This window comes from Rattus norvegicus, chromosome 15 (genome assembly GCF_036323735.1).
Source record: "Rattus norvegicus strain BN/NHsdMcwi chromosome 15, GRCr8, whole genome shotgun sequence".
Lineage (NCBI taxonomy): Eukaryota > Metazoa > Chordata > Mammalia > Rodentia > Muridae > Rattus > Rattus norvegicus.
Genome location: NC_086033.1, coordinates 65,506,270 through 65,518,617, shown reverse-complemented (window position 1 = coordinate 65,518,617; position 12,348 = coordinate 65,506,270).

Sequence of the window (12,348 nt, the reverse complement as noted above, 5' to 3'; positions counted from 1 at the left end):
ATTATTCTGCTGAATGAACACAGTAATAAAATTCCCTCTACTTTGCATCTATAGATTAGCAGACCTACCTAATATTTTCAGAGAATATTCATTTTGCATTAGAGGGTAATTAATACAGGGGTGTAAAATGGTTCAATATGCAGACAATATGAGACTATGGAAGACTCATATACACATGGAATGTTTATGCCTAAAATGGAGTGATCATGGTAAAAGATGGGGTAGGGAAAGTGGCAAGAGACAGGGTGGTAGACAGCAAAACAGGGTTTCGCCAGCATGTTAGTGAAGTTGAGTACATGAAGTCATAGTGTTTGGGACTGTTTGTGAAAACCTTGCACAAGATCAGTTCATAAAAGCCTAGTCTTGTTAGAGATGGGACCTAAGAAGTTTCAGTACTATGTGAGGAGCTACAGGCAATTAATGGCTTCTAAGAGAATGAGAGATGGATCTTTCCAGAATACAGGCTATGACAGACTTCTCATAGTCCAAATCATTGACTGATATTCATGTCCATAAAATCAGCACTGAATGGACTCAGTGGTAATTAAATGAAAACAAAAAGAGAAAAAGCAATTCAGGAGATATTAATTTGGAAATAAAATAAGGGAATGAGCATAGAGGAAGAGGTAGGAAACAAATAGAGGTATGTTTGATCCAAGTATATCATATGTATATATTAATGTGTTGGTTCAAACTACATGCTCTACTGTCAGTGGCTAGAATAATCAATCAATATTTAAATGAATAAATAAATACATGCTATGTTGTGGGTTCTGCAAAAAGTGACTGTAAGAAATTATCTATTCCAAATTTTTACCACAATAAAATAAAACTGTATGAAGATATGATCATGTGGTATAGTCTCTTGATATTCATTTATATTTTAAGATTTGATACATTTTAATGAATGTTTCATAATATTTGTATCCACCTTGTGAATGGGGTTTTTCACAGTAATGATTCATTCCAAAAGAATTAAAAAGAACAGTCTACACATGTTTTCTAAGAAATTATTTATTCTGTACTAGGTTGGGTTAAAAAAGAAAAAATTCTATCATAAAATCTCATACTAACATTGGAGAACACTTGAAATTCAACTGTGGGTGGGCTCTTGAAAAGATCACAGACCACATTGAGAAGTTCATCATTTAATAAAATAAAACAACTCTAACAAAGTTTACTTTCATCCATTAACTGAATTCTTTTTAAATTTCCCTGTTGGACCTACAGGTGAATAAAGTTTTGTTTGTTTGAAAACTGGTCACTAAGACCAGCTATGCTTACAGGGATGCTCCCCATTTTGACTGGAAAAGCAAAGAAAGAGCATATATATTTCTATGCAAAATAGAAGAGTTTGCATTCTAAGAAATCCTTGGATATCAGTAGGGATATTATGTTGAGAGAAAAGCAAAGGCGTGTTAGGAAACCCTAAACCCTTGGTTTAAAAGTTTAGCTTTCAACTAATAGAGGAAACAGAAAACTAATACCTAATCCTGGATACAGAAAAACTCTCTTCATATTTCTCTTTATGGTTATATTACCTGCTTAGTAAAGGAAAAATACTTAAAGTCATTATTAAAGAATGGAGAGGATTGAAGAGACACTCTAATATCCAGGATACAGTCTAAGTTTGCATACATGATGCAAGGGAAACCTAAAAGAATAGGAATCAAAGGAAAAGTCAGGAGGCATTTGTCTCTAACTGATCCAACTAAGTTTATAAAATTTCCATAGAAAAACAAAAGTAGTTTTGTGACCTTGAAGATATATGAAGGGAGGTCATCCAAAGTCTAGAAAAAAAAATAAACCTTGAATGGAACATCAGTGGAAATGTAGCACTAATTCAAAAGTTATGCCATGCAGCATATAGACTATTAAAGGTCAAATGAGTCAAAATAATTGATTAAAATTAAGGACATTTTCCTAAGTGAGGATACATTTATAGACTCAGGAAAATGTGTTCTCGTAGAGTATCAAGGAATGCAAACCCAAATATTGTGTAATCAAATTGCCTAAAGCAAATGACTAAGTCAGAATCTTCAGATGGGTTTGTAAATGAATCTTATTACAACTGGAGGGACACTCACCTTAATATTATTTTTTCTAAATAAGTAGCACTGGGAGGTCTGGAGCCGGCTATGAAGATCAAGGTAGACTCACACTCACAAATATACTCCTGCTACAGTTTACAGAGGTTGGGGACTAATGTCATGTGTCACTATTCTAGCAGGATAGTTGGGTTTATAGTTATTAGAAATCAAGTTACAAAATTGATGACTTTATATTGCCACAGGAAAGTAACATACCACCACAAAAGCAACCAAGAGCAAACTTATAATGTAAGGGAGTGCTTTAGGAGTTAAGGTCTCAAGCATGTGGGTTGCAGCATAGGAAGCTGAGTGACTTGCTGATGGATGAACAAACAAATAAAGTATGGTGAATTTGTTACGAGAAATGGGACCTTAAGAAGGAAAACCTCAAGTTTTCACTAATAAGTATTATTAAAATTGGGACACAATTTAGTAAGAATTTAAGTAGTCTCTGTACTTCTTTCAAATAATTTACACACTTGTATATGCATATATGTAATATGTATATGTGTGTGTATATATATATATGTATATATGTACATATATATGACATATATTGACAAAATCACATAGTTTGGTAGGAAATGAATTGATAGTTACAATTATTACTTTTCTACTTTTGTTGAATAACCACTGCAATGAGTTGTTGGCTCTAAGTTTCAGATTTGCATTATGTATTAAGTTACATGGTGTTATAAAGACATTTCTGTGCTATCAGAAATGTTGTAAAATAACAGAAATTTAAATATAGCATCAGGAGTACTAACTAATATAAATCAAAAGCTATATATGTTGATACATAATTTTATTTTTATTACTCATTTTATTCATTTACACTTCAAATGATATACTCTTTCCCAGTCACCCCTTCACAAATTCCCCATCCTATCTTTTGCAGATTGCCCTTTTGTCCTGTTGACAGTGTCCTATGTTTTACTGAAGCTTTTCAATTTTATGAGGTCCCATGTATCAATTGTTGATCTTAGAGCCTAAGCCATTGGTGTTCTGTTCTTCCCCTTTCTCTTCTATTAGATTCAGAATATCTGATTTTATGTGGAGGTCCTTAATCCACTTGTACTTGAGCTTTGTACAAGAAGATAAGAATAGACAATTTGCATAATGTCAAATACACAAAAAAGTGTCTAAAATAGTGTAAGAACCTAGATGGAAAAAATGAAAGCAAATCAGTTTAACCAAAACAATAGAAAATAATAATTACATAATTTATAATGGTGTATTATTCCCAGGTAAGTATTCTGACTAGAAAGCCCTTTAATGATTCCTTGAAAAGCAAACATTACATACAGAGCAACAGATTTAAAGTATATTAAAAAAGTGTATATCACAAATGGCAATTTTGTATCTAAAGAAACAAGGATGTATGCACAAGATACACACACACACACACACACACACACACACACATATATATATATATATATATATATATATATATATCTTTATTCATAATACTCAATATTGGTCATAACCTCTCTGTATAACTATGTAAATAGCATAATAGACTGCAATATACTTAAAGTATTGGATTCACAACTATAAAAGCCAACAAATTTTAGATTTTACTAAAAAGCATTTTCAAGGCATAACATAAATAATAGATATACTGAACACAACAATACTTTGAATTCCTATAAAATTGAAACTAAAATATACTGCCAAAAATGAAACATATGCTTATCCTAGATAAAGTAGTACAGGGAATATGAAACGTAACATAAAACAAGGACACATGCTTCACTATGTTCATAACAGCCTTATTTATAATAGCCAGAAGGTGGAAGCAACCTAGAAGTCCTTCAAAAGTGGAATAGATACAGAAAATGTGGTACATTTACACAATGAAGTACTACTCAGCTATTAAAAACGATGGAATGAACTAGAAAATAAAACACAAGGTATGTACACCTTGATAAGTAGACATTGGGAAAAAAGCTCAGAATACCCACTCTACAACTTACAGACCATGTGAAGTCAAGAAGGGTGAAGATATGCGAAAAGACAGGATGATACACACAGGGGATCAGAGGTATGTAACAATGGGAGTAGTCACCAGCAAGTCCCAGATACCAGGAAAACAAGAGGCTCCTAGGACCCAATTGGGATAAGATTAGCTAAAGGGCCCAACAAAGGGGAGGAAGAACCTGTAGTAACCATATCCAGAGATTGGGCTATGGGGCCACCCACTCATCTCCAAATTTTTAACCAGAATTGCTCCTGTCTAAAGGAAATATGGAAACAAAATGTGGAGCAGAGACTGAAGGAAAGGCCATCCAAAGACTCCCCACCTGTGGGATCCATCCCATATGCAGGCACCAAACCCAGACACTATTGCTAATGCCAAGACTTGCTTGCTGAAAAGAGCCTGATACACCTGTCTCCTCAGAGGTTCTGCCAGAGCCTGACAAATACAGATGTGTATGCTAGCAATCAACCCTTGCGCTGAGCACAGTGTCCCCATTGTAGAAAAACTAAAGGACTAAAGGAGCTGAAGAGTTTTGCAACCCAATAGAAAGAACACAATTTCAACCAACCAGAGCCTCCAGAGCTCTTAGGAACCAAACCACCAACTTCATGCAGCAGCTGATTGGAAGAAATGATTGGAAGAAATGCAGGGACCCACAGTGAAACAAGAGGTAGAGTTTGGGGTATTGCTTAGAAGATAGGAAGGAAAGATTCAAGGAGTCAGAGATATTAAGGAAACCACAAAAAATCCTACAGAATAAACTAACCTAGGCCTATAAGACTCCCAGAGACTGAACCACAAGCCAAAGAGCTAACTTGGGAAGGAGACAGTCCTGCATATACTTGTGACAGACGTGCAACTTGGTCTTCATGTGGGACCCTAAACAATTGAAGTAGGAGATGTCGCTGATTCCTGCCTGCCTTTCGACTTTGCCCTAACTGAGGTGACTCATCTAGCCTCAATAGGAGTGTATGCATATAATCCTAGAGCAACTTGATATTTCAAGGTGGGATGATATCCTTGGGAAGCCTCCTTACTCTCTGATAAGAGAGGGAAGGTAGAATGGGAGAAAGGGAGGTAACAGGGAATGACTGGGAAGAGAGAAGTGAAGGGAAGCTCTATTCTGGATATAATATAGATTAATTAATTTTATAAAAGAAATTTATAATTAGAAAATCATAATGAATAATTGAAATATTAAAGCACAAACTGCTATTTTAATTGAGTTATTAGTCAGAAAATATTACAATTGCATAGAAACAAAATATTCTATCAATTATATTAATATATATCATGAATTAACAAATACGTTAAGCCAATCAAAATTTCACAGGCTGAAGACAAGCCATCAGAAATGGAAACTTTCTACTAAAGCTAAAGGTAATGCCATTAAACACAATGCTGCAGGAGATTTGAAAGTTCCTGATAATGCATCAGAGGAGGGATGGAGATTAAATGGATAGCAAAGATTAAATATAAATATAATAAGAATAGGTAGAAGTGAATAATATAATTTCAAAAATTTTGTTACCTTATAAACAACAGCAATCATTTCCTCTTATTCCTAGGTTATTGGATTTCATAGAAACCTAAACAAGAGTAAAGCAGTGAGGGTTACCACACCTGTTCCATCATTGAATCCAATATACTCTAGAGTCTCAAAAGCCCTGTGACTGACTGATTAACAGCATCAAAGAACCTCTTGTTTTTTCTCTTCTGCCAAGTCAGTACTCCTAGCAATTAAAATATTTCCCCCAATAAAAAATAAATGACACACACACACACACACACACACACACATTTATCTATAAAATCAATTTCTTTACTTAGTTAGTTCATTAAAAATGGTAAGAGTTGTACTGTCACTATTCCCATCATAAAAATGACACTATTAGAAACTATTATCAGTTAAAAATGTAATCTTATCTTGTTGATATATTTGTTAGTTAAATATTCAAAGGAGGTAACTAGTATATTTTAAGTATTAAATATTTCAAAATGCTGAAGAACGGCTCAAGGGAGCCTTGTAAATATGTATCATGAAGAGGACTAGATCAGAGGAAAAGATTGGAATAAAGAAAAGTGCAGAATAAACAAACTGACATATGAATAAGATTTATCAAGAACTCTGAAGAATGTGTGGAGCAAATATTGGATGGCATACTATGCAAATCTACGCATACTGTGCAGCAAGGGTGTGCCTTGGCTGCAGTTTCTCATATATAAAACATCATAATACATACATTTCACAAATGGCTATTATATAATATGACAGTCACATATCACACACTCCATTCCACTGAAACATGTTGATTATTTTCCTTACAAAATTCTGGTTAAAAATATTTTTATTTTCTGCTGATAGAAAATAAACAGCTAATAATATATATGTACAAATGTATAGGAGATACTCATGATGCAAGACACTTCTGGCCACTGGAAATGCAACAGTGAAAAATCCAAGAACAAATTATACATTGCTGAATAGCACGTGTTTCTGACACTATCTTCTTTTAGGCCACTATAGCCCTTATACAGTTCAAAAGAATGTCTAGCCTTAAACTGGCAATTGTTTTATCATGCTTTTTAAGTGTGTGTGATTAATTAATATACTGTACATTAATTTATTGCTTTAACTGGTTAATCTAGCTTTCATCAGCTCAATCCTCTTTTATGAATACTTTTTGTTAATTGGATATTTTTATTTACATTTCAAATGTTATTCCCTTTCCCAGTTTTCTGTCCATAAGCTCCCCTATCCCCTTCTCCTCCCCCTTTTTCTATGAGGGTGTTCCCCCTCTCCTACCATCTCCCCTTCCTGCCTTGACATTCTACTACACTGGGGGGTCCACCATAGGCAGGACCAAGGGCTTCTCCTCCTGTTGGTGTCCATCAAGGCCTTATGCAGCTGGAGCCATGGCTTTGTCCATGCATAGTCTTTGGGTAGTGGTTTAGTCCCTGGGAACTCTGGTTGGTTGGCATTGTTGTTCTTATGGGATTGCAAGGGCCTTAAGCTCCTTCAAACCTTTCCCTAACTCCTCCAATATAGTCCCCATTCTCAGTTCAATGGTTTGCTGCTAGCATTCACCTCTATTTTGTCACGCTCTGGCTGAGAGTCTCAGGCTCCTGTCAGCATGCAATTCTTGGCTTCATCAATATTGTCTAGGTATGTGTGTGTATATATATATGGGCTGAATTCCCAGGTTGGGCAGTCACTGAATGGTCATTCCTTAAATCTCTACTACATACTTTCTTTCCATATCTCCTCCTATGAATATTTTTATTTCCCATGTTAAGAAGGACTGGAGCATTGCACTTTTTTCTTTCTTTTTCTTGAGCTGCATGTGGTTTGTGGATTTTATCTTGTGTAATTCAAGCTTTTGGGCTAATATCCACATATAAGTGAGTGTGTACCATATGTGTTTTTTTATGATTGGGTTACGTCACTCATGATGACATTTTTGTCTATCCATTTGCCTATGATTTTCACAAAGTCATTGTTTTTGATAGCTGAGTAGTGTACATATACCACATTTTCTCTATCCATTCCTCAGTTTAAGGGCTTCTGAGTCCTTTCCAGCTTCTGGATATTATAAATAAGGCTGCTATGAACATAGTGGAGCATATGTTCTTGTTATATGTTGGAGCATTATTTGGGTATATGCCCAGGAGTGGTATAGCTGAATCCACAGGTAGTACTATACCAATTTTCTGAGGAACCTCCAGAATGATTTCCAGAGTGATTGTACCAGCTGATAATCCCACCAACAATGGAGGAGTGCTCCTCTTTCTCCACATCCTTGCCAGCATCTGCTGTACCTGGGGTTTTTTTTTTTTTTATCTTAGCATTTTTAACTGGTGTGAGGTGGAATCTTAGGGTTATTTTGATTTGCATTTCCCTCATTATTAAGGATGTTGAACATTTCTTTAGGTACTTTTCAGCCCTTTGATATCCCTCACCTGAGAATTCTTTGTTTAGCTCTGTACCCCATTTTTAACGGGGATATTTGATGCTCTGGAGTCTAACTTCTTGAATTCTTCATATATATTGGATATTAGCCCTCTACTATATTTAGGATTGGCAAAGATCTTTTCCCAATCTGTCGTTTGCTGTTTTGTTCTAATGACAGTATCCTTGGCCATACATAAGCTTTGCAACTTTATGAGTTCCCATTTGCCAATTCTTGATCTTAGAACATAAGCCATTGTTGTATTGTTCAGGAAATTTTCTCTAGTTCCCATGTGTTTGAGGTTCTTCCCCACTTTTTCTTCTATTAGTTTGAGTGTATCTGGTTTTATCTGTCAGTCCTTGATCCACTTGGATTTAAACTTTGTACAGGGTGATAAGAATGGATCGATCTGCCTTCTTCTACATGCTGACCTCCAGTTGAACCAGCATCATTTGTTGAAAATGCTATCTTTTTTCCCCTGGATGGTTTTAGCTCCTCTGTTAAAGAACAAGTGACCATAGATATGTGTGTTCATTTCTCGGTCTTCAATTTTATTCTACTTATCTATCTGCCTGTCTCTGTACCAATACCATGCAGTTTTTATCACTATTGCTCTGTAATACAGCTTGAGCTTGGGGCTGGTGATTCCTCTAGAAGTTCTTTTATTATTGAAGAGAGTTTTCAATATCCTGGGTTTTTTTGTGATTCCAGATGAATTTACAAATTGTTCTTTCTATCTCGATGAAGAATTCAGTTGGAATTTTGATGGGGATTGCATTGAATCAATAGAATGCTTTTAGCAAAATGGCCATCTTTACTATATTAATCCTGCCAATCCATGAACATGCAAGATCTTTCCATCTTATGAGACCTTCTTCAATTTCTTTCTTCAGAGACTTGAAATTCTTGTCATACAGATCTTTCATTTCCTTTTTTAGAGTGACAAGTCCCAGAGGTAGCAGCGACGATGCTGTAACTAGATGATGGTCTGGGTAAAAAAACACAATAGTCAGTAGTATGAAAAAAAATGTTTTCAATAAAAGAAAAAACAGAGTATACTCTAAAGAGAGTGCAGTTTCCTTTATCTCTCCTAACAATATACTGAGGGAGGAACCCAGATTCACAGATTCTGTGCCACTGCTAATGATTCTCAAGTACAAGATTTTCCCTCACAGTTTGGAAACTGCGGGAGAGGAAAGTAGGTATGAAAATTGGCACACATGGACAAATTGAAAGCTGTCAGTGATTTGAGTGTGAGCCTCTGAGGAAGACAGTCTGGTGCAGCTTGCAGATACCCCAGAGAAAAATGTCCTGAGCTTATGGGCTTTTAAAGCAAACATTTTAAACATCAACAGCTGGAGGGGATGAACTCTTGGCTGAAATTCCATTAAAGTCTAAATTTCACTGGTTGTATTCCAAGAGGTCTTTGTCCAGAGGGTCCCTAAGGAGAGGCTTCTGCTTGTAGCTGTTGTTAGGCCTTCAAGTTACATTGGGGTTTAAATGAAGAACTAGATTCTTCACAGATTATTAAGATAGCAGAGTGAATGAATTCCACTCGATCAAATTAAATTATTGAACTAAACATAACTCCAGGAATTAAGAGCTGCCAGTATTTTTAATGGTAGCTACATTGTCCAGACATTAGTGGACTCTCTTTTAGAATATCCTCACTTGGTTTCTATGTACAGTTACTTCACTTATTTTGACCAATATAATACGAAACTATGTTACTTGAAAGAAATTTTCTGATCTTACTCTGAAACTAGTAAAGAGCGAAAGCAGTCCAGTTTGCAGGTTTGCAAAGAACAAGACAATGAACCCATGTTTTCTGCATTGCTAAATTTTGGAGACATTTAATGGTAAACTGAAGGCACTATTTGTACAGTCACAAACAGTAATTTCATAAAAATTGCAAAAGTTTTTTTTTGATTTCCAATGGCAAGGGGAACCCAGGAATAAGACTTTAGATTAGAGATGTAGAAATTGGCGATAAATTTTCTGCATCAAAAGACACTCCAAGAATTATTCCCCCAAAGAGAACTTCGAGAAATTGTTCACGTAACTCTCAGGCCACAGGGAACCTAGCCAGTACGGGAGATTGAAGTTGAAGGTGTCGCTTTGGCTACCAATTCCCTTCTATGTGTCATCACACTGCTTCATCCTTGATCTTTTTTTTTTTTTTTATTAACTTGAGTATTTCTTATATACATTTCGAGTGTTATTCCCTTGCCCGGTTTCCGGGCAAACATACCCCTCCCCCCTCCCCTTCCTTATAGGTGTTCCCCTCCCAACCCTCCCCCCATTGCCGCCCTCCCCCCATAGACTAGTTCACTGGGGGTTCAGTCTTAGAAGGACCCAGGGCTTCCCCTTCCACTGGTGCTCTTACTAGGATATTCATTGCTACCTATGGGGTCAGAGTCCAGGGTCAGTCCATGTATAGTCTTTAGGTAGTGGCTTAGTCCCTGGAAGCTCTGGTTGCTTGGCATTGTTGTACTTTTGGGGTCTCGAGCCCCTTCAAGCTCTTCCAGTTCTTTCTCTGATTCCTTCAACAGGGGACCTATTCTCAGTTCAGTGGTTTGCTGCTGGCATTCGCCTCTGTATTTGCTGTATTCTGGCTGTGTCTCTCAGGAGCGATCTACATCCGGCTCCTGTCGGTCTGCACTTCTTTGCTTCATCCATCTTGTCTAATTGGGTGGCTGTATATGTATGGGCCACATGTGGGGCAGGCTCTGAATGGGTGTTCCTTCAGTCTCTGTTTTAATCTTTGCCTCTCCCTTCCCTGCCAAGGGAATTCTTTTTCCTCATTTAAAGAAGGAGTGAAGCATTCACATTTTGATCATCCGTCTTGAGTTTCGTTTGTTCAAGGGATCTAGGGTAATTCAAGCATTTGGGCTAATAGCCACTTATCAATAAGTGCATACCATGTATGTCTTTCTGTGATTGGGTTAGCTCACTCAGGATGATATTTTCCAGTTCCGACCATTTGCCTACGAATTTCATAAACTCGTTGTTTTTGATAGCTGAGTAATATTCCATTGTGTAGATGTACCACATTTTCTGTATCCATTCCTCTGTTGAAGGGCATCTGGGTTCTTTCCAGCTTCTGGCTATTATAAATAAGGCTGCGATGAACATAGTGGAGCACGTGTCTCTTTTATATGTTGAGGCATCTTTTGGGTATATGCCCAAGAGAGGTATAGCTGGATCCTCAGGCAGTTCAATGTCCAATTTTCTGAGGAACCCCCAGACTGATTTTCAGAATGGTTTTACCAGTCTGCAATCCCACCAACAATGGAGGAGTGTTCCTCTTTCTGCACATCCTCGCCAGCATCTGCTGTCAACTGAGTTTTTGATCTTAGCCATTCTCACTGGTGTGAGGTGAAATCTCAGGGTTGTTTTGATTTGCATTTCCCTTATGACTAAAGATGTTGAACATTTCTTTAGGTGTTTCTCAGCCATTCGGCATTCCTCAGCTGTGAATTCTTTGTTTAGCTCTGAACCCCATTTTTAATAGGGTTATTTGTTTCCCTGCGGTCTAACTTCTTGAGTTCTTTGTATATTTTGGATATAAGGCCTCTATCTGTTGTAGGATTGGTAAAGATCTTTTCCCAATCTGTTGGTTGCCGTTTTGTCCTAACCACAGTGTCCTTTGCCTTACAGAAGCTTTGCAGTTTTATGAGATCCCATTTGTCGATTCTTGATCTTAGAGCATAAGCCATTGGTGTTTTCTTCAGGAAATTTTTTCCAGTGCCTATGTGTTCCAGATGCTTCCCTAGTTTTTCTTCTATTAGTTTGAGTGTGTCTGGTTTGATGTGGAGGTCCTTGATCCACTTGGACTTAAGCTTTGTACAGGGTGATAAGCATGGATCGATCTGCATTCTTCTACATGTTGACCTCCAGTTGAACCAGCACCATTTGCTGAAAATGCTATCTTTTTTCCATTGGATGGTTTTGGCTCCTTTGTCAAAAATCAAGTGACCATAGGTGTGTGGGTTCATTTCTGGGTCTTCAATTCTATTCCATTGGTCTATCTGTCTGTCTCTGTACCAATACCATGCAGTTTTTATCACTATTGCTCTGTAATACTGCTTGAGTTCAGAGATACTGATTCCCCTGAAGTCCTTTTATTGTTGAGGATAGCTTTAGCTATCCTGGGTTTTTTGTTATTCCAGATGAATTTGCAAATTGTTCTGTCTAACTCTTTGAAGAATTGGATTGGTATTTTGATGGGGATTGCATTGAATCTGTAGATTGCTTTTGGTAAAATGGCCATTTTTACTATATTAATCCTGCCAATCCATGAGCATGGGAGATCTTTCCATCT